Source organism: Pinus tabuliformis, chromosome 3_1, assembly GCF_031772625.1.
Source record: "Pinus tabuliformis cultivar Carrire ecotype Pingquan chromosome 3_1, CPIR1, whole genome shotgun sequence".
In the NCBI taxonomy this organism is placed as follows: domain Eukaryota; kingdom Viridiplantae; phylum Streptophyta; class Pinopsida; order Pinales; family Pinaceae; genus Pinus; species Pinus tabuliformis.
In genome coordinates, this window is record NC_142301.1 from 718,966,430 (window position 1) to 718,988,650 (window position 22,221).

At 35.9% G+C, this 22,221-nt stretch overlaps 1 pseudogene; it reads left to right on the top strand.

Annotated features, from left to right (window-relative positions):
• Window positions 1-1,455: 1,455 nt before the first annotated feature.
• Window positions 1,456-20,421, top strand: LOC149189296 (serine/threonine-protein kinase-like protein CCR1; annotated as a pseudogene).
• Window positions 20,422-22,221: the final 1,800 nt, after the last annotated feature.

The window sequence follows — 22,221 nt, forward strand, 5'->3', positions numbered from 1 at the left end:
AATTATAATATTCCAAATAGATACTCTAATAATTACTTCACTTTTTTCTTTTAAAAAGAAATTAATAATATATTTTTTATTTTAATTTATAAATCCTATTTAAAATTTGAAAAATATAAACTTAAAAATAAGTTACAAATTATTGGTTATTAGTTGTGTAGTCTTATCCTACAGTACAAACTAACGAGAGAGTCTAAACTTAAAAATAAGTTACAAATCATTGGTTATTACTCGTGTAGTCTTATCCTACCCTAGAAACTAACGAGAGAGACTAACTGGAAAATCCATATATTCTATAATCCAAATATCTATGTGTAGTCTTATCTTACACTACAAACTAATTGCCTGTGACCTGTGTTAGTAATTCAGCTTGAACTTCTAAAAGAAAATATAATTATCGAGCAACACTTCCTAATCAAGGCAATATATATATAAAAAAAAACAAAGCATTTCGAAATTTACACCTAAAAACACGTAGCCAAAATATTTTTTAAACGGATATGGAGACTGTGTTATTGTTTCATTAAGTTCAGGAGGAGGCGACAGGTATAAGGCGATAAAGTCTCATCACTCCCACGCACTAAGGTAAGGTAAGGTTTGCCTGTAAATTAAAGAAAACGCGGGATAACTCTGATTACTCCAAACTATTACTTTCAAATGACAAATCACATGTAACAGTTGTTCTCCTCAACATTAACTCTAAAAAAAAGCCCAAAAAAATTTAGAGCACTCCATTAACAAGCTGGCATTAATAAAATAACTTGGCGAGTATGTTCATCCCAGGCGCTGCGTATCGGCGTGGGAAAGTTTGGCAGCTAAACGATAAATGGTAATAAAAGCAGACTGTTACACGACCGGTTAGTCAAGTCAGAGTAGTAGTTAGGTACCCCAGATACGAAGTATAAGCAGCCGTGGCCTACCAAGACTCTCCGAGAGTGAGTATCCCACTTGTTAAAGGCCCTAGTTCGTAAAGACATTCAAATTGCATGCAACCCACTTGTCCACTTTCTTCAAATTGCATGCAACCTACTTGTCTAGTGTCCCTAGGAGACTATACCTCTGCCATCATCAACTACACCTCTGCCATCATCAGTTGCTGTATTCTGCCATCAGTTGTTGCATTCCCTAGCAACTATACCTCTACTATCAACTAAGAAAGAGGAGTGACTAATTCAACCAGCAGCTGTGCACGCCTCTGGACCTTCTACGCTACTTATTTACTCAAAGCCTGAGGGTAACGAGAGTTTCAAACTTCAGCATCTACGGATTTTAATCCATCGTGATAAAGGTAATGAGAGTTTCAAAATTCAGCATTAGTAACAGTAGTTTTTGACCCGTCAATAGCAGATCCAATTGCATATCCACCAACATCAGAAGCAAGACCAGTTTATTTACGAGCTAGTATACCAAATAGCCATCTATTAACAGTAGCTGCGACACTATATGTTCCAAGCAATGGTGTTTCGTTATTGTCTGTTCCTACTACTTATGCTTCTGAAACGGGTGCTGGGTATCGATCCAAATTTGGAACCACCCGCAGAAAAGGAAGCAGAGGATGCTAAGGTAGAGGGCAGCAGAGCATGGGCAGTATCAAAGGCAAGGGTTGCATGAGTAGGTGTCTAGGAATACATGTTGTTCCAGTCTCGAAGTCTAGCGGGCCTTTACCTTAATCCCTTACATGAATTGGCCATAGGCGGCCCCAATTAACCAACGGCGGGTGGAGGAGTTGAGCTCAGGGATGGTCGCTTTTGAAAATTGATCTATGAATGAGGGCATGTTGTTCACGTTGTTGTTGTGGTGAAGCAGCAGGTGAGTATTTCCTTGCCTCAAGCTCTGGTTTAATAGAGTATTTCCTTGCTTTTTATTGTTCTTAGAAATCCTAGTTCTTATTCTTCTTTGGGTTTCTTTCTATTCCTAACAACAGCCAGCCCCTATAGTAGTTTCTTCTTGACAACATCCTAACAGGTTCTGTCTGTGGAATAATGCATCGCACATAATAGCAAGCAAACACGTTTCTCTCTCTCAGTTCTATATTGATTTTCTTTTTCAAATTATCAGTGATAACGCAATCTGGATTGATCCATCACTTTCTCAGAATCTCATAGATAATGATTGATGAGCCTGAAGAAACGAGAAGAGCTTCTTTCACTCGCCGTTCAGTATCCGCCCTTAGTGGTCGTCAAAGCAATCTCGGGTGAAGAAATTCAAGAACACTGTCGAAGAGCAGACAGGTGTCAAATCAATGAACCATAAATGGCATTGCAACAGACACGATCTCACATGCACAACGCCATCTGTCTCTATTATAAGCAATTATCGGTCCCTGTTCTACGCCATCTATCTCTGTTCTATGCCATCTATCTCTGTTTTGGTTCTATAGTCATTCTACGCCATCTGTCTCTGTTCTAGTTCTAGAGTCATGTTCCAAGATTATAAAATAGCATTTAATATTTATAAACTAATGCTCCCAATAGTTTCCCGATAGAAAATGTTAAGGAAATAAGATAAGAAATAGATGGAATATCTTATGAAGAATAGGAAAAATATCATGGGTATAGCCTCTTCTTTCTACGCCATCTGTCTCTATTCTGGTTCTAGAGTCATGTTCCAAGATTATAAAATAACGTTTAATATTTATAAACTATTTCCAAGAATATAAAACAGCATTTAATATTTATAAACTAATGCTCGCAATAATTTCCCGATAGAAAATGTTAAGGAAATAAGATAAGAAATAGATGGAATATCTTATGAAGAATACAAAAAATGTCATGGGTATAGCCTCTTCCCTTGGGAAATGTTAAGGATATTTAAGGAAATAGATGGAATATCTTATGAATAATAGGAAAAATATCATGGGTATAGCCTAGGCCAAATAAGATGGTGAAACGATATGCTCTCGAAAATAATGATTTTCTTTTTTAGAAAAATATGTTTCCATATATCCATATGAAATGAAATCCAAAATGTCATTTGCAAGATTTAATTACGAGTAATAATTACGAGTTATAGATCATGAAATGAAACTTACCGAGATGCAATCCCATTCCACAGTGTTTAGTGTTAAGTGAAGAAATTATTTTCGAGATCAAATTTCCACATATTTATCTTAGTTTTAGGAAGCTCAGACATTTAGGGTAGCAAGATATAAGTTGAAATTCATGAGTGCATTATCATAAAACCATTGCCCTTATGAATGTCCATCATCATGCCATGCCGTGAACTTGAGTGCTTAATTAAATGTAGTATTAAGTGATAATTATTAAGTGATAATTATTAAGTCTGGTCTTTTTTAACTCCGTGCTATTAGAAATTATTCTTATTAGAAATTATTCTTATGACAACAAGGTGTACATCAAAATTATGACAGTAAACAAATAATTCAAATAATTCAAGGTGTTCACTTTACCACTAATAATTAAGACAGTAAACAAATAATTCAAGGTGTTCACTTTACCACTAATAATTAAGACATGACAAGGCCAATGGTAGGGTGAACCAAAATCATCCTTTTAGCATTAAATTATAATTGTACCACCAATTTAAACCTTGATAGATAAAAGAAGAAGAACAGTTAATAATCCAGCATGGGTAAGGTTAATAATCCAACATTGGTAAGATAAGAAAGTGTTGAAGTGATTAGGTCGTTTCCTTATGCATGTGAAGTGTTTCATGTGCTGCACCAGTAATGAGTGAAGTTGTTTTTCTATCTTAATTTAGTATTTCAAAAATTCCATGAATGCTGATATCTAAGTATATATTTTTAAGCATAAATTTATAATCAAAATTAATTCAAAATTATCATTATTTAATGTCATGTCAATAGGTGGTTAACAAAGGGACATGAAAATTACATCAACAATAGAGAAATGTTCTAGATTTTTTCATAAGATGATGAAATTAAATCAAGATATAAGAATTCATTAGCTAGTTACAACTTTAGCTACATGTTTTGTAGCTAGTCCATGATAATCATGAATGAATATTACCCTTAAGGAAAAGCTAACATAAAATAATTCAAATACTAATTATGTAATTAAGGTGAGCTCTAAGAATTGAATACAACAATCTAAATCTAAATATTGGTTATGCAACCCTTTTTTAATCATCAATGAATATTACCCTTAAGAAAAAACTAGCATAAAATAATTCAAATACTAATTATATAATTAAGGTGAGCTCTAAGAATTGAATACAACAATCTAAATCTAAATATTGGTCATGCATCCCTTAAATAAATAAATCTAAATATTGGTCATGCAACCCTTAAATAATCTAAATTCTAAATTTAAATATTGGTCATGCAACCCTTAAATAATCTAAATCTAAATATTGGTCATGCAACCCTTAAATAAATAAATCTAAATATTGGTCATGCAACCCTTAAATAAAAAAAAAGGGTGGTCATGCAACCCTTAAATAAATAAATCTAAATATTGGTCATGCAACCCTTAAATAAAAAAAAAGGGCCGAGAGGACAATAGAATTGAGATGGAAAGAAAATAATATAGATAAGTTAAGTTCACCGTTGGATATGGATTCTTATTTAATTCCTACAAAATGTGTCGTCTAATTTAATGTGTAAGTCCCCACAAATTTTCATTGAGAATAATTGGGAAGCATAACCTAAGGAAACCTAGACTATACAAAATTCATGGAGAGGGTAAACTAATTATAGATATAGCATAATTATTGCAAACATGACTAATTATAATATACATATAAGGTAGGAATTGAAAACCCTAAGGAATTAAAATTGAATATGAATATCTAGCTTCATAAAATCACAAAGAAACAAAATAGATATTTATCATACTCTCTTTTCATTATTGGCCTTACAATAATGCTTTCTTCAGTACATATTTCATACACACTACTCTACTAGTACTAGTATAAAACATTATAATCAAGAGAATAAATAATAAAATAGACAACATAAAAAGAAAGAGAGAGTCTCCCATTCCATTTAAACCATTAAATATATGAGGGAGGCGCCCTCCTCGTATCCATGGATTCCTCCTCAACATATCGAAACCTGTGAGCTACTATGGAACCATGAGTTCACACTGTGTGCAAGGATTAAAAAATGAGTGTAAAACCATGTTTCCAAGTAAAAAACATGGAAAAATCCTCAGATTAAGGCACTCCTTTGATAAGGACAAATTGATTAACTAATTCCACACGTGTGGTCAAACACATGATAGTTTTTGTACAACAATTTCAATAACATCATAATCTTGTTAACTTTTTCTCAATTTTCTATTATAAATTTGGTAATCATGTGTCCATTGTACATCTATGGTGTGGTGTTAATCTCATGCAAATAAAGGAACTTTGTTAAAATATAATTTCCCTTGGAATCCATCTCACTCAAAATGTGGCAAAATTATCTAATAATGACCTCTAGCCACCCCGAGATGAAAATATTCCTCCAGGTGGTTCATACCTACTCTGTATTATGGTATGTATAATATTCTTAATGTGAACACATTTATGATGATGTGGCATCATCATTCATTGTGCTTACATACATCAATCCGATGAAGAATATTGCAATATTGGTTAATATAATCATTTCAAGGTACATAAATCCCCATGTAGATACTTAGATCCCAAGGATGGATCCTAATTATAACTATATATCCAGCTCAAAATGAGTCATCAAGTAATTATATTTTAAAAATATCTTAACATAGTTTAATTATATAAATTACATAACTTTACCTTAGAGGCACAACCTCATTCCTATTAGATGTGTCAATTCCTAGGACATGAAATACTTAGTATGTAAATTAGTTAGTAATAGGTAGAGGTGGCGATTAATTAAAGGAAAAACGTAAAGGACACCTTTTATTTTGATCCTCAAAGTTAATATTAATTATATAAGGCCTTGTACTAGTTCATCCAGCCTTTTCGATGCAGGAACCCTCATTTGTTTGTAGTTATAAGCATTTGAGAGGGAGATTTAATGTAAGCTTGCCATCTCAATACCATTCTATTATACATTTTGCATTTTTTGCATGATTTTTTTTAGTCCTTTTATTTAGATATTCATTTTTAGCATAGTAACTTGAGGTTGGGCATTTTTAACGAGGCAACTTAATTATTTTTTCATTTGTAAAATTACATACTTTCTCACAAATATATATAATTTTTTTTTGGCTAATTTTGGCTTTTACCTTCTTTCTTGATATTTATTTGTTAAACCTTGTTGTATGCCAATTTAAAAGCCAGACATAAGTGAGGACAACATTTTTAATGAATGGGATGATAACGAAAGGGGAAAATGAGAAAATTTTCAATACGATTCTAATATGTGGTACAATACATAACCAAATCTATAATAGATTGTATGATTTGATATTAGTAATGAAAAAATTTATATAAAAAAAAGTACACCCCGATGTTGTACGAGACATGATAATAATATTATTAACTTGTGGAAGAGTCATTATATCAAACCAAACCTTTATTACATTACATGACAAGTTTAGAAACCAACAAAACATATCTAAGCAAAGAATCCACACATAAAATTGTAGTAGATCAACTAAAAGGATTATGAATGATGTACCATTTGCAAGTTCAAATTTTGTTCGATATGTAATGCATGGGATTTGATATACCATGGTAAAGTTATATGATAGAAATCATGGACAATATCAGAAAAGTTGGTCATATGTCTAATGGGAGAAATATAAGAACAAACATGAATCATTAGATTTGAGTAGAAGATGTAATCCCAATAGAATCAATGTACCCCTAAGAGTATGGTCCAAAAGTGGTTTCCCTTGAGGGGAAAAAATATAGCTCCAACTTTAGGCATGCACTCTCAAATGAAGAGTGGGAACTCAAGAACCTCACACTAGAAATGTAGCCTGTGCAACTATAAACTAGGGTAATTGTGACAAACAAGGTGATTCTGCCATCTTAGTTAAACTACTAATCACTTTAGAGAAATAAAATTTGTTTAATGATTAAGAATCAAGCATGTACAGAAACATGAAATTATTCTAGTTAAAGAAAAAAAAATGCATAGAAAGATAATTATTCCAAGGTAATGAAAGAAAATTGAAATAAAATATAATCGAATTAAATATTGTGTAAGTGAACTTATTCTTTCCCAACATACTTTCTAATAAATTGCATGGCTAAGGTGAAGTCAAAGGTCCAATGCTACGACTTGATAAATTCATGAATAATTGTATTTTGCAATATGTTTCTATATAATCCAAAACAAAGACACATTGAAAATCAACTAGGTATCAAGTAGGCATTTGATCACTCCCAAGTTTCAAGACAAGGTAAAATTATGGTCATGAAGCACAAGGCCCAAATTATACAATCATTGAATATTATTTCTGTTGGAAATGCAACAAGATGATGGAGCTTAGTGAAAATAAGTCTCCTTCACTAAGTGGGTCCGCATGCTATTTTTGGTGAAAAGTCTATTTTTAGACTATGTCTATTTTTAGACATATGGATCATGGTCTATGAGTTGCAGGATGCTATTTATGGATGATTGGTCATGTTGGTAAAAATAGATGGACTTCTATTTTTAGACATATGGGCGGAGTCTATTTTTAGACTGCTAGGTTAAAAATAGAACAGTCGAATATTATTAGCTCTTAATAATATTTGGACTATAAACATTATCTTATGCTCTTGGAGCACTTCAGTTCGAGCTACACATGTGGCACATGCAAATGCCAGAAGGAAATATGCTTTTCCTATGGGTTAGTTGAGCTATTGCATGATGGACTTCAGTTAGAGCTCAAGTGATTGAGTTTGGTGGAGTTGATGGAGTTGTGTTCAGTTTGACTTAGTTGAACTAGTTGTATTTAATCTAACTGTAGAATACACTAGTGATGAGTGATGTGAATTAATTGTTAATTAATTCACTAATTATTAACTCATAAATCAACTAAAGAATACATCAGTTAACCCAGTGCATGGACAGTTCAGTGGAGACAGGTGTTAGAGGTGAGTGAAAGGGCAAGACAGCTGTCAGTTGTGACTATAGTTGTGCATGAGATTTGCACAATCAATAGATTGAGTATTACCAATGAGGATTGCATGGTTCAGCCAAGGGAAATACGAGTTTGGTCATTCCATTCATCATTATTCTCATGCAGGATTGCGCAGTGGAGGCAGGCAAGCAGCAGAGGAGATTTGAACCTGTGATTGATTCAGATCTGAGCTAGTTTGTGTGTAACAGGTGGAGATAGTACTGAGTACTTGCGAGAAGTATTGTACTATGTATTGTTACATGTTCTCAATCAATATAATATACAGATAGTTTGGGGTTTTCAGTTGTATGCTTTCCCCGTGATATACTGTGTTGATATGTGTGATTGATGCTTCAATGTGCGCATGCAATTGTTTCTGAATACTGCAAATTGATGATCAACGTAGAGGAGGTTATGTATTATGCATGCATTCCGCAAATAGTGTATAATCAGGATAATCTCTGTGAATAAGTGTTATATTATTCAAAATTTCTACATGGTATTAGAGCAGAGTTGATCATCAGATCTATTATTCAGAAAGCGATTACATTTTATTTCTTCAGGCAGAGTCTGTAATCGGGCCAGGTAGCCTCTGGATTCATCCTTCTTTTAGAAGGTGAGATATATGGTGAATGCCCATACAGTCAATCTCTGTACGAGAAATACTTTGTTCTCACGAATTTTAGATCAGAAGCGGTTGAGTTTTGAGCTAGTGGAATTCGAATTTGCAGCAGTGTGTTCTTGGTGTCGAAGTTGAAATGTCTTTCAATGGATTACGATTGGAGTATTCCCTTGAAGGCAGCTCGAATTATATTACATGGAAAGATAGGATGGAGGTGGTGTTAGATGACAATGGGTTGAAGGAGTTCATAGATAATGATGTCCCAAAGCTTACTGATGCTGCTCACGTTGATGCTTGGCAAAAGAAGACAACAAAGTGTCGAAGGATTCTGTTGGAGGGCGTGAAGGATCACATTGTATCCAGCCTGCATGGAAATGCTTCTCCATACTTGATGTGGAAAGCGTTGACAGAATTATTCCAAAGCAAGAGCGACCAGAGGAAGTTGGCGCTCAAGGATAAACTTAGAAACATTAAGTGTGAGAATGGAGACAGTATGCCCAAGTATCTCACGAAGTTCACCTAATGTCGGGATGAGCTGGGAAGTGTGGGGGTGACTGTCGATGATGAGGACTTGGTGAGCTTGGCTCTCCTTGGTCTTCCGAAGAGTTGGCATTCCTATCAGGACTCTGTCAATGGTCGGGAGAAATTTCCAGGATGGGAGAGACTTTGGTCGGATCTTGTCCAAGAGGAGATCAGGCGAAATACCAGGGACAGATCTTCATCAAAGGCATCTGATGAAGAAAATTGCGCTTTGGCTGCCAAAGCAAAGAAGGGGAAAAACAAGGAAGCTTCTCATTTCGGTGCGAAAGGCAAGAAGCAGGACATGTCCAAGGTGAAGTGCTTTCACTGTCACCAACACGGACATTATGCCACAAATTGTCCGCAGAAGAAGAAAAATAAGTAAGCTGTTGGATCTGCAGTGGGAGAGGCCTTAGCCTCGTAGTTTGAGCTGGATTTTTTGCTGATCGCATGCTTGGTATCAAGTCTGATGGGATTGGTATGGTTCTTGGACAGTGGTGCATCTTTTCACATGACAAGAGATCGAGATTTGTTTTTTGATCTGGATGAGAAAGATCTTGGAGTGCACATCGAGATGGGTGATGATGGTAGATACAGTGCGACCGGTATCGGTACCATTTCCTTTGAGAGAGAGTCTGGTAAACTCTTCCTATTGAAGGAAGTGATGAATGTTCCAGGATTGAGGAAGAATCTTATCTCTATGGCGATGTTAGAAGACAAGGGATACGATGTTGTCTTCAGCGAGGGAAAGTCTTTCCTGCACAGTAAGACAACTGGAGAAACCCGGAAGATAGGGGTTCGAGTCAAGAACCTGTATGCTCTTGAGGTTCAAGATGCATGCAAAGCCTTGAGCAGTGAGGCAACTAATATAGACTTGGTGGTTGAGAGGGAGCGTATATTACCTCTCAACATGCAGTGCCAGAAGAAGTCTCAGATGATTGTGGAGGAGCCACGATTGGTGCAGCAGCTTCAGGAGGTTGTGGAGCAGCCACAACAATGGAAGCTGAGAGGAGATCGAGTAGGGACATCTACTCATGTAGAGACCTCCAGTAAGGGGAAAATTCAAGCCAGGTGGGCTGAGGGATCACATGCAGCCATACCTCGAGGTAGGAGGTGGGGTGATGTGGATTGATCGTCCCAAGGAGGAGGGACAGGATCCTTGAGGTACCCAACCTCTTGGATGAGACCTTGCTACGGGAGCCCCGATGTGGAGTAGCAGGAACTGACTGATTGGGTAGAGACAGATGTGGATGGAGCGACAGAGAGAGCGATAGTGCTGGGAATCCCAAGACAGCACATAGCTAGCAGGCTGCAGCAATGCGAGAGGCACAAGTGTTTTGCACAGTGCTAGGTGGCAGAGAGAGGTGTGCAATGATGCGAGATGCATGGAGATGTTGCAGTAGTGCAGATGTCAGAGAGGGAGCACTTGTCAGTAGCAGGTAGAGCTTCAGCATCAGAGTATGTTCCTAGCCCAACAGAGTGGTCAGTTGGGAGTGTTTTTTGTTCCAAGTGTTGTTGGAGCAGGTGGACCGGGCAAATGTGTTGCATGTAGAACATTCCAGAGTTGCAGAATAGGGGTTGCAGATAATCCATATCTTGTTGAGAGGGAGTATTGAAAATGCAACAAGATGATGGAGCTTAGTGAAAAGAAGTCACCTTCACTAAGTGGGTCCGCAGGCTATTTTTGGTGCAAAGTCTATTTTTAGACTATGTCTATTTTTAGACATATCGATCATGGTCTGTGAGTTGCAGGATGCTATTTATGGATGATTGGTCATGTTGGTAAAAATAGATGGACTTATATTTTTATACATATGGGCGGAGTCTATTTTTAGATTGCTAGGTTAAAAATAGAGCAGTCGAATATTATTAGCTCTTAATAATATTTGGACTATAAACATTATCTTATCCTCTTGGAGCACTTCAATTCGAGCTATAGATGTGGCACATGCAACTGCCAGATGGAAATACGCTTTTCCTATGGGTCTTTGAGCTATTGTGTGATGGACTTCAGTTAGAACTCAAGTGATTGAGTTTGGTGGAGTTGATTGAGGAGTTGATGGAGTTGTGTTCAGTTTGACTTAGTTGAACTAGTTGTATTTAGTGTAACTGCAGAATACACTAGTGATGAGTGATGTGAATTAATTCTTAATTAGTTCACTAATTACTAACTCGTAAAGCAACTAAAGAATACATCAGTTAACTCAGTGCATGGACAGTTCAGTGGAGACGGGTGTTAGAGGTGAGTGAAAGGGCAAGACAGCTGTCACTTGTGACTATAGTTGTGCATGAGATTTGCACAATCAATGGATTGAGTCTTGCCAATGAGGGTTGCGTGGCTCAGCCAAGGGAAGTACGAGTTTGGTCATTCCATTCATCATTATTCTCATGCAGGATTGCGCAGTGGAGGCAGGCAAGCAGCAGAGGAGATTTGAACCTGTGATTGATTAAGATCTCAGCTAGTTTGTGTGTAACAGGTGGAGATAGTACTGAGTACCTGCGAGGAGTATTGTACTATGTATTGTTACATGTTCTCAATAAATATAATATACAAATATTTGGGGGTCTTCAGCTGTATGCTTTCCCCGTGATATACTGTGTTGATATGTGTGATTGATGCTTCAATGTGCGCATGTGATTGTTTCTGAATACTGCAAATTGATGATCAACGTAGAGGAGGTTATGTATTATGCATGCATTCTGCAAATAGTGTATAATCAGGATAATATCTGTGAATAAGTGTTATATTATTCAAAATTTCTACATGGTATCAGAGCAGAGTTGATCATCAGATCAATTATTCAGAAAGTGATTACATTGTATTTCTTCATGCAGAGTCTGTAATCGGGCCAAGTAGCCTCTGGATTCATACTTCTTTTAGAAGGTGAGATATCCGGTGAATGCCCATACAGTTAATCTCTGTATGAGAAATACTTTTTTCTCACGAATTTTAGATCAGAAATGGTTGATTTTTGAGCTTGTGGAATTCGAATTTGCAGCAGTGTGTTCTTGGTGTTGAAGTTGAAATGTCTTTCAATGGATTGTGATTGGAGTATGCCTTGGAAGGCAGCTCGAATTATATTACATGGAAAGATAGGATGGAGGCGGTGTTAGATGACAATGGGTTGAAGGAGTTCATAGATAATGATGTCCCAAAGCCTACTGATGCTGCTCACGTTGATGCTTGACAAAAGAAGACAACAAAGTGTCAAAGGATTCTGTTGGAGGGCGTGAAGGATCACATTGTATCCAGCCTGCATGGAAAGGCTTCTCCATACTTGATGTGGAAAGCGTTGACAGAATTATTCCAAAGCAAGAGCGAGCATAGGAAGTTGGCGCTCAAGGACAAACTCAGAAACATTAAGTGTGAGAATGGAGACAGTATGCCCAAGTATCTCACGAAGTTCACCCAATGCCGGGATGAGCTGGGAAGTGTGGGGGTGACTGTCGATGATGAGGACTTAGTGAGCTTGGCTCTCCTTGGTCTTCCGAAGAGTTGGAATTCCTATCAGGACTCTATCAATGGTTGGGAGAAATTTCCAAGATGGGAGAGACTTTGGTTGGATCTTGTGCAAGAGGAGATCAAGCGAAATACTAGGGATGGATCTTCATCAAAAGCATTTGATGAAGAAAATTGCGCTTTGGCTACGAAAGCAAAGAAGGGGAAGAACAAGGAAGCTTCTCATTCCAGTGCGAAAGGCAAGAAGCAGGGCATGTCCAAGGTGAAGTGCTTTCACTGTCACCAACACGGACATTATGCTACAAATTGTCCGCAGAAGAAGCAAAATAAGCAAGCTGCTGGATCTGCAGCGGGAGAGGCCTTAGCCTCGCAGTTTGAGCTGGATTTTTCATTGATGGTATGCTTGGTATCAAGTATGATGGGATTGGCATGGTTCTTGGACAGTGGTGCATCTTTTCACATGACAGGAGATCGAGATTTGTTTTCTTATCTGGATGAGAAACACTACAACAAAACCAGCGATTAGCGTCCCTTTCTACTTCTCTTTTTGCATCTAGAGCCCATTTTTGGTGCTATTTGCATCCATTTATCAAATATGGCACAAAACGTGACACAAAATTTGCATCAAGTTTTGCACCAAATCTTACACCAAGTTTAGCACCAGGTATTGCAATAGGTTTTGCACCACGTTTTGCACCAAATTTTATTTTTAGACCAGGTTTTGTTCCAGGTTTTGCATCAAGTTTGGCACCTAATTTTGTTTGACATACTTTTGCATCCTCATTTGCATCCACTTTTTGCACCTACACTTGCATCAACTTTTGCATCGACTTTTGCATCCTTTTTTGCATCCTTTTTTAAATCATTTTTTGCATCCATTTTTTCATCCATTTGTGCATCCCTTTTGCGCCAAGTTTTACATCGAGTTTTGTGTCTAGTTTGGAATATAATTTTGCATCTACTTTTGTTGCATCCACTTTTCCATCTTGTTTGGCATCCATATTTACATCCTCTTTTGCATCTATTATTGTACCCACTATTGCATCTAATATTTTTGTGCCACAATTAGCGCCTAGTTTGGCACCTCCTTTTGCACCCACTTTTGATTATAATTTTGCATCCACGTTTGCATCCTCATTTGCGTCTAGGTTTTCATCAACTACTACATCTATTTTTGCATCCCTTTTTGTATCCAATTTTGGACCAGGATTTGTATCGGTTTTTGTGTCTCATTTTGCATCTACTTTTGCATCGACTTCTATTGCATCCACTGTTGCACCCATTTTAAATTTCACTTTTTGCATCCCTTTTTACATCTTGATTTGCATCATACTTTGATTCTTTTTTTGCATCTATCATTACATCCACTTTTGTTATGCCACAATTTGCAGCATGTTTTGCACTCACTGTTGTATCCACGTTTGCTTCCAATTTTGCATCCATGTTCACATCCTCTTTTGCATCAAATATTGCATCTATTTTTGCATCCACTTTTGTGTCAGGTTTATGCATTGGGTTTTGCATCTCGTTTTGTATCTACTTTTGCATCTACTTACATTATATCCATTTTTTGCATCCAATTTTGTTTTGCCTGTTGCATCAATGTTTTCTTCCACTTTTACATCCATTTTTGCATCTTATTTTGCATATTTTTTGTCTATTGTTACATCCACTTTTGTTGCACCATATCTTGCACCTACCATTGCAACCACATTTGCTTCCACGTTTGCATCCACTTTTGTTTCATCCATTTTTGCATCTGCTTTTGTGTCCGTTGTTGCATCCACATTTGTTTCACCACAATTTGTGCCAAGTTTTACACCTACCATTGGACCCATGTTTGCTTCCACTTTTGCCTTCATGTTTGCATCCAAGTTTGCATTGACAACTGCATCTACTTTTGCATCCACTTTTGTGTCAGGTTTTTCATGTTGTTGGCATCTACTTATGTTGTATCCACTTTTCATCCAATTTTACTTCTATTGTTGCCCCATTTCTATTTTCGCTTTTGCATCCCTTTTCCAACACTCATCATATTTTCTGCATTGATGATATTCCTTATGGCATTGACAATTATGAACAATTGATGACAATGTCAATAATATTGATAATGATGAAAATGAAGATGATGGCGATGACATGAATTGTGATTATGATGATAAAGACGATAGTGGTTACAATGACAATGATGATGATGGCAATGATTATGATGGTGACGATGCTAATGATGTTGGCGAATCTTCCCAATTTTAGATGTTGTCATTGTCATAATCATAAGCATTATCTTTGGTGTCATCATCATCATTTTCATCTAGGTCATCATCAAAAACTATAATGGCATGAATGATGATGATGATTACAACAATGTCGATAGAAATTACATTAATGATGATGATGGGGATGATAAAAATGAAAATGACGATGATAATGGTGGTGATGATGATGATCATCGATCATCTCTCAAAAATAGAGTTGTTATTTATCTTACGTATATCAATGTGTCCTAAACAACCCTTTTCTAGCACTGATCACATTTTTTGGGTTTATGATATTTCTTACAACATCTACAATTATGAACAATTGCAAAGAATGTCCATAATCATGATGATGATGGCATGAATGGTGATTATGATGATAATGTAATGATGGCAATAACAATGACAAGGATGTGATGATGATGACAATGATTATGATAATGAGAATGACCTTACAATCTTATGGATTCGTGAACAATTACTAGTTTCAATACCATCTTCTCGATACGTATTACTATCATACTTTTTAGATTTTCTGTCTCTCTTGAGGTATCTTACTATAATGGTGTTGTCAACACTAGAAAGATATCTTGTTGTAATGGTGGTTCTAATGTTAGCACTAGCAAAGTTTTTGTTAAATTTTGGTGAAAAAAACCGATTTATGCAATTATTTTGACAATCTATGTAAAAAAGTAAATAACATCCAATTATTTTGACTGTAGTCCCATTGATTATCATGAATTCACCAGTTTGAAGACCATCTTCTACATACATATTATTATTAAACTTTTTGCATTATATCCCTCTTATATCTTGTTGTAATGGTAGTGTTAGCACTAGAAAAATATCTTGTTGTAATGGTGATGTTAGTATTAGCACCAAAAAAATCACTAAATTTTGGTAAAAAAAAGTTTATGATTTATTTATTTTTAATTTGGGAAATTTTTGTTTTTATATTCTTTGTTTTTAATTCTATTTTTATGCAGTAATATTTTTTTTGGTTGAATTTTGGTAGTAATTAGTTTTTCGTCTAATCATATGTATTAACCATGTTCTTTATGCTACAAGTCTAATTGTTGGGACAAAATTGCTCTTTCAAATAAGTTGCAAAAAGCATATAAATGGAAGAATAGCGATGACAACTATTTTCATTGTCCAACTGTTCAATATATCATGTATGAAAATATTCAACATTTTTATAAACAATGGATTAGAGGTGAGTCTGTAATTGTACATAATGTTTGGATGATACATAAAAACAAAGTTTGTTTCATTGATGTGGTTAGGATCTACTTTGGATACGAAACCCTAGGTTTGGAAGTATGCAAATAATGAATTCGGTTTACCTTTGATAACAAATGAAATTTTATTTCTTTTTCCTCGTAAAACCAAGGAAGATATGGCAATAATTCTCGTTAGAAAACTACTTCTTGTTGAAGGTTTATAATTGGTTGCAAAAGTTCAACAACTGCGTATAGAAGTTTTTAGTTGCTATTAGGGAAACAATGCAATTATAGGTTTTAGCAGACATAGATCATTCTTGGTATTTGATTCACTTTGACGATGGCCTCTTCTGACTAATATATGAGATTGTGAATTTGTTGATATTTTTTAGATTACCAAGTAGATATAGTTTTTTATAGGAATTTTGTAAAACTTGGAGTATTGACAAATGGTTTTTCACTGTTAAGCAAATTTAAGTCAAATTGGGTTGCAAAACTTAAGGACAAAGCAAAAACAATTGTTAGTAGTTGTGAATTGATATAGTCATTAAATAATTCCCAACCATTTTCTTTGTGCTACAAGTCTAATTTTCAAGACAAAATTAATAATTTTGTTCAGTTACAAAGAGCATATAAGTAGAATAATATCAACTGTGGAAACTATTTGTAGTGTCCATTAACTATTCAGTATATCATGCGTGAAAATATTTAACATTTTAAAAAACAATGAAAATGACAAGTGAACTTGTAAATATACAGAATGCTTGGATGATACATCCAAGACAAAGTTGCCTTCATCAATGTGTTCAAGATCTACCTTGGAATAGAAACCATATGTTTTGGAAGTGTGCAAAAAAATAATTTGATCTACCTTTAAAGATAGTCTAGTATGGTAACCTTTTATGACCAATGATTTTTTTTTTCTCATCATCATCATATACATATATATATTAGAAACCAAGGAAGATATGATGATAATCGTCATCAAAAATGACCTATGATAGTGGTGGCGATGGTGAATATGATGACGATGACAATGGCAATGAGAATGATGATTAAATGATGATAACGATGACAACAATACAATGATAAGGATCCTATGCCATTAGGGATTCCCTATATGGGGAAAATATTACCTGCGTGTGGGAAAGTTATTATTGATCACAAAAATGAATAAACTCAGTAGACAATTTGAATCACCTTCATTACCCATCCAAATATCCTTAATAATTCGAATTTTTATTGTAGTGTAGTTTAATATATTTGTGTTAATTAATTCCATAAATTCAACTTAACAAGTTATATTTGTGTGTTAAGATATATTTGTCTATATTCACAATATGTGACAATTTATACACACATAAATTATTTTCATTTTGTCTCAGTGATAACTTCATATCATTTCTAACCATTTTCAACTAATAGATGAAACTAACCATAGTAACTCTTATATAACTAACCGAGCTTGTTATTTCCAACCAACAAACCATATTAACTAACATACATTTTAATGACATTAATTGCATCAAGTAATGAGTATACCTATAAGAATATTCAAAACACCAATTTAGATTATGAGTTCTAAACATGGTAATTAAATGACTATTACAACCAAATAACAATGAATCATTTCAAAATGGGACATAAAAATTGTCCTTATTTAAACATGAATTACATACCCTGTAAGATATTTTTATAGCTTTTTCCTGTTGAAACACTGCCAAAACACATTATCAATATAAAACACTTTTACCCTGCTCAGTTGGATCAGAGGAGACACTTTCCACCGTTGATTTTGAAGTGTGATTGCTTTTTCCAAATATCGATTGAGTTGCCCTCTTAGCATCTTTTAGCATCTCTTAGCATGGCAACATATTTTTACTGTTGTTTCCCATTCTTTTTGAGCGATCACTCGGCCTATCAGGGCAATTTCAGTCATGTGGGTGGTCATGTAGCAGTATCTATGGACCAGTATTGATCTGTTTTCTGCTCATTTGCATTGACGGTGTGTGTGGAAATGGAGCCATGTCTCCCATAGAAGCATCCTTCGGAGACGAGAACGTGTTTTGTACCATTGATGCAAGTGGGAAGCAGCATATAACATGCTGGGGGAGAAACAGCACTTCACCAGCTACCGATGCTTCTTCAAGCCCATCTCTGGCTGCACTCTCCCGTGGAGGTGGATTCCTTTGTGGACTGCAGGCTAACACTTTCAGACCATTTTATTGGATGAACAACGAAACAGGTACTAATCTTGTGCCCCCAAGTAACCAAAACAGGCGTTATTCAAATATTGAATCTGGGCAAAACCATGCTTGTGGAATCCGTAGTCATTTGGATCAATATCCCGGTATGATGGATTGTTGGTCTATGAAAAATACAACAAAACAACGATCCTTATACTGATCACTCTGGCCGCATCCCAATATCGCCCTGCAATCCATTATTGCAGGGGATGATCTCACCTATGGATTAGACCAGGACGGAATGGCATTCTATTGGGGATCGCCATCTCCATAGTTCAATATCACTGCCCGTCCCCCCCACAAATTTCAAAACCTTTTATCTGGAGGAAATCATGTCTGTGGAATTGTGAAAACAACTTCAGAAGTCAAATGTTGGGGGGATAATTCCATGAACCAGGGACGCCCACCAGAGAAAAATCAGTTTATAGCCCTCGCAGGAGGCTCAAAACATTCTTGTTGTATCCGCCAAGATAATCATTGCGTGGAATTCTGGGGAAGTTTCAATCAGTCTTCAGTTCCAAAAGATGTCGGGTTTCTGGGCATAGCTTCCACAAATATCGTGACTTGTGGCATTAGGGAAGATAACTTGATCGTGGATTGTTGGGGAAATGGATCGGGTTATAATCCTCCTTTGCAGCTTTTCAGCCCAGGATTGTGCAGCAGGGAGCCTTGTCATAGTGGGGAGTTTTTCTTCAATGCTAGCGGTATGGGATTGCCTGATTTGATGAGTTTGTGCCTTCAGAAAGAAGAGCAGATCTGTTCCCCTTGTGTGGAGAATTGCCCAAATGGATTTTTTCTCTTAGATCTTTGTTCTGAGAACGTTGATCATGTCTGCACGGCATGCTCTCTATGTCGAAATAGTTCTTGTCAAGAAGCTTGTGGAGATGGGTTTCATGGACCTGTCTCTGCAGTCTCTCCATCTAGTTTAACTGAGCAACAGCAAATAAGTATTACAAAGCAAAAGGAGCGGCATATGGATCTTGTTACTATTCTAGGGGTGTCAATTTCCTGTGGGTTTGTTTTAGCTTTCATTGGAGGCTTTGTTCTCTGTTTGATAATAAGGAGAAAAGGGGGGCAAAGTGAATGTGCCTTTTACATGGGGCAACCAGATACTGAAAATCAGCCAAATCTTAATGTCCAAACGCCCTCGTCTGGAATTACCACTTCTTGGCCTACTGCAAATGACTTAATACGGATGCAAGCCTTCCGTCTTGCAGAGCTTCGAGATGCTACAAATGGGTTCAAAGAGTTCAACGAATTGGGTCGAGGAAGCTATGGATTTGTCTATAAAGTTGTTCTTCTAGATGGAAGATAGGCTGCTGTTGAAAGAGCTAATGCAGCTCGAAGAATCCATAGCAACAGTACAGATTTTGAAACAGAGCTTGAAATTATATGCAAACTCTGCCACGGGAACTTGGTTAATTTGTTGGGCTGTTGTGAGGAGATGGGGGAAAGGTTTCTTGTGTATGAATTCATGCCTCATGGAATTCTTCACGATCATTTGCATGGAGATCTCTCTCCCCTCAGTTGGACATTGAGGTTGAGAATCTCCATGCAAGTAGCACGAGACATTGAGTACATTCACAAAGATGCATCGCCTCCGATCATCCATAAAGATATTAAGGCCTCCAATATTCTTTTGGATGGAGAATGGGGAGCCAAGGTTGCAGATTTTGGGTTAACTAGATCTGGAGAAAGAGGTCTTCCTTCCCCTATCCAGAAAGGGGATGCTGTCTATGTTGATCCAGATTACTACAAGTCTCAGAATTTTACAGAGAAGAGCGACGTATACAACTTTGGTGTGGTTTTGTTAGAGATTCTGAGTGGGAGAAAAGCACATGATACAGATTTTGATCCACCCAATATTGTCAAATGGGCAGCACCTGTGATCAGCCAGGGAAAGGCAGCAGTCATCCTAGACCGTAGTGTGGATTTACCACGAAATGTGTAACCTTTGCTCAGAATGGCTGATATTGCATAGCTTTCTGTGAGGCAAGACCCAAACGAAAGACCAACCATGTCAGATGTGGCTACATGGTTGGAGCAACTCGTCAGAACTAGCTCTTAGTATTGCTTTTCTATCTACGATTGCGAGAATTCTTGACAAATTGAAGATTATTGCTTGAAAATTATTTTTCCTCGAGGGCAAAGCCAGCTGGGGTGTTTTCGTCTAAAATTCAAGTTCAAATAGCATCTCATCTACCTGGTATTGACATTTTCCTTTTTACTCTTTAGGACATTGTACCAGAGAATGCGTCCTTGTTTTTTTGCCTGTTCTGTACAATTTGAGTGTTTGTATTCATTCTTCTTCACAATCAAAAGGTATCGCACTGTTCTTGTAATAGTTCTAAAGACCAAGAACATTAAGATGTTTATTGTAACATTGAGTTTGAGTAAACATTGGATTTTTTTGTTATGTATGCCAAAAATGATGCAAGTTTTAAGCATAGCATGTTGTTGGGTATACAAATCTCAGTCTTAATTTATTATAATCATTGCATGGGTAATCATAGAGAAACACAATCGAAAAACATTATGCCTAGCTTGTCAGTATGTATCATCTATTGTATTTATACTCATTAAGCTATAGTACAGATTGCATGTTCACATTCACTTGTATGAACGTATTTATAATTATTATTAATAACACGTTAGTAATGCTATAAAACATTGTTTAAGCTATAACGGAGATTCCCTGTTCACATTTATTTGCTTGAAATTGTCTCCAAATTGACCATGTTTAAAGCCACTTTAACCATAATGAGGTTCCTCCCAAAAGGCATTACAGGCCACTTGCCCATTTAATATATAAGCGCTGACTGCATTTCCTATTTGAGGCTTTATACATGGTAAACCATGCTCTCATGGACACAGACCAAGTATTTTATTCAAAATATTATTTTTTTGATTTCCAACCTTCATCTTGAGATTTATACTTCAAAGTCACTAAAGGCTAGACAACAATTTAAAAAATGTTACTCATGATCTTTTATCATATCACATTTCCCTTTGGAATTACAATTTCATGATTGCAACTATTGCAAGGAAGCAATTCCCTTGGATAACTTTGTCAGAAAGCCTTATTAAAAATACTTATATCCTAAAGTCTCTATTTATAATATGCTTTGTTTCTGATGAATTCCAGTTTGGATACTTTTATGGGATGAGTGTTCCATATTTAGTCTTCTTATCGTATTTGAACTAAACTGATAGAACATTTTTCAAATTTTGGATTTGAATGTCTTATTTTAGGCAAAATCTCGAATTTCAAGTTGTTTGAGAGGAAGCGAAGCCGAACTAATCTGCACATTTAAATTATAGTATCACGCATCGTTTTGTAAGGCGTCTATGGGGAAGAAGTGCTTCTTTTATTCTTGCTACATGTAATGTTAGCAACGATTTGGTATTTTCTTATTTTTGTTTTTGCCTTCCGGCCTCCTAATTTGGCATTGACCATGGTTTTTTAACGTCTCTATAGACATGGTCTTCGGAATGGCTGTGGTCATTTAATTTCCAACTTCTAAGTTCTCCCTTTGACATTTAAGGTTTGTAATGTCATATTTAGCATGGTTTCGAATATTATATTTTGACTTTCTAATCGCAATATACGATTATGGTTTTCAATGTAGTATCATTCTATATATGTATATTATTCTTTATAAAATATAATAATAATATCATGGTTTCTAATGGAATTAACTTTTTAATGGCAATATATCAACATGTTTTCTAATGTTATGTTTTGACTTTCTAAATGCAATATACAATTATGGTTTTCAATGAAATATATTGGTAGGGGATAGTCATGGTGGTTATTGCCTTGGTCACTAGCAAGCTTCGTATATGCTTGGCTATCTATAGAGGTTTCTTGATTTTGGGTAATTAAC